Below are 2500 nucleotides of genomic sequence, written 5' to 3' on the forward strand. Positions count from 1 at the left end.
CACTGACTGCAGAAAGTCTGCGTCCCGACTCCGTCCCAGCTCCGGCGGTCCCAGCCCTCCGGAGCAGATACCAGAGCTCCTATTGTTGCCGGACGCCGGAGAGCTCCGCAGCAACTCAGCACACGGCAGATAGTGGGGACAGGAAGTCGAGCACAGAAAAAAAATAAAACATCCGGTAACTTTTCAAAATAAAATCCAGCGTGCTCACAACCGATCATATTTCCCTGCACTACACCTTGAAAACACAGCTCAGAGTAGTTTCCCCTCTACTCCTCTGGATGGAAACTAACTGGTGTTGGTTTTGTGGTTCTGTTTATAGAAACTACATCCTGTTATATCGCACGAACATACGTGACTTTGCGAGATCTCGTGGTCGGCTGGCCGCAGCCGTTACGCAACAAATCCAGACCTGGTGGGTGTTGACGGACGGCGGAGCACGCAGCCGTTCTGCATCCTGTGGAAATCCACAGTGAGCGTTACTGAGCAGCATCCAACTGAGAGAGACGACGTAAATGTGCTGTGAGCAACCTGTCTGAAAGTTGGAAGTCTTCTGGTAGCTGTGCCAAGAGAAATCTCAATCATTCCCAATCTAGCAGAGACGGAGAGCGTAGGTATATGTAAGGAGATAACATAGACACAAGCTAATTATTGATCACTAAAATGATAGTTAACATTAGTAATTAAACTTAAACAGCTAATGGAAGTCCAAACTGCCTGAGAGCTTCTCCTGTACTATACGGTAATTCTTCTACTATGAGACAGTAAGTCTCGTGGTTATGACCCAATCGTTAGCCTATTTTTATAAAAACGTCTGCTACAGAGCCATAACGTGAGCTACAAGGTAATGGAGCCTTTTATACATTGTTGTGTTTCTTTAGAAATAAACAACGGACAAATAGAGTCTTTAAACTCTTCAGATGTAAAGTTATTCTCTGTCAAAGTGACGTCAAAATGAATGGCAGTCAATGGGATGCTAACGGGGGGTGATGGCTTGGTAGCATCAGAATGAATGGCAGTCAATGGGATGCTAACGGGAGGTGATGGCTTGGTAGCATCAGAATGGCACCATAGGAGGTTCGCGGTCCGAGGAGAGGCTTACCCCCTTGGTTCTAGCACCAGCCTTGCGTCCTGCTCTGTGACAGAAATTGTCTCTAAAACATTTTTCCATTCAGAGGAGAAGTCCCGAGATTCAATTCTCAGCTAAAAGTCATTCAGTTCGTTAGCTTTTTGCAGGTCGTCAGAGGTACTGGTGTCATATTAGTAATTACCTTCATCGTGTCCCACACATTGTTTGAGTTCATTTCTGTAAAACTCTCTTCAATTAATTCTTTATGTCTCCTCCTGGCTTCCCTGACCAAGTGATTAAGTTCTGTCTGCACAATTTTCAGTTGTGAATGGTTGGTGCCCCTGAGCACTGGCCCAAGTGCCCTTAAGGATAATCCGGGCATGCTCACGGTACTCGTAGCAGGCTGAAGCGTTGGTCCATAACTCATCCATTTTCCTTTTCAAAGACCTCACGTTACTGAGGATCATGGAGGGTAACGGTATACACATATATATATATATATATATATATATATATATATATATATATATATATATATATATTAGGGCTGTCAGCATTAACGCATTAACCGTGATGCGATTAAGGGCCGACGTGACGCGATTCATTTTTTTTAATCGCAGAAATTCTGAGAAATTAAAAGAAATTAATGGTTTGACAGCCCTATTTAGGAGTTACTAAACACTATATTTACTCTGGTAAGGAGAGGGATTTTTAGTTTTTTAGTTAGGTACTTGGAGGAATTGTGCAATAATGACAGATTCACACATTTTTCTTTTGTTTACAGTAAATAAATAATTGCAAATCTTAAAATCAAGTTCATAAAGTAACTTTCTTTGCATTCATTTGATTCCCAATCAAGATACACTGGTAAGAATGGCTTTCCATTGTTAATATGGACTTAAAAACTGTTCTGAAATGAAAAATAATAGAATTTTAATCATGTGATAAAATATGCGATTAATCGCGATTAACTATAGACCTTCAGCGATTAATCACAATTAAAAAAAATGTATCGTTTGACAGCCCTAATATACATACATACATATATATATATATATATATATATACCCGTACTTCTTTTCCGAAACCCTGAAACCCAACCTCCTTATAGATGCTTCCCATTTACGTGCTGACCAGCACGAATACATTTCGTTCTCAGCAACACGAAATCAACGAAATAATCATGTCCGTGTAATCAATAGATTAAAAATAACGTGACCATTTCACAAACTGCTGTGAGACCGTGTTGTTATATACGGGGCGAACTGGCCTCCTGGTGTCCTCGGCCCATTTTCAACAAGTGAAAATTTCATTTAATTTCTGTTTTTTTATTCAGTTTTATAGCATTTGAAAAATAAAAAAAAATAAAACGTCAAAATACTTTGGAAATAATGACAAAAAAATTGGAAAAAAGTCACAAAAATGTCGAAAAAG

At 40.0% G+C, this 2500-nt stretch overlaps 1 protein-coding gene across 1 annotated transcript in view; it reads left to right on the top strand.

Annotated features, from left to right (window-relative positions):
* Positions 1 to 2500, top strand: part of LOC116061885 (NLR family CARD domain-containing protein 3-like) — a 181199-nt gene that overhangs the window by 53999 nt on the left and 124700 nt on the right. The gene's annotated exons all lie outside the window — the stretch shown is intronic.

This window comes from Sander lucioperca, chromosome 19 (genome assembly GCF_008315115.2).
Source record: "Sander lucioperca isolate FBNREF2018 chromosome 19, SLUC_FBN_1.2, whole genome shotgun sequence".
In the NCBI taxonomy this organism is placed as follows: Eukaryota; Metazoa; Chordata; class Actinopteri; order Perciformes; family Percidae; genus Sander; species Sander lucioperca.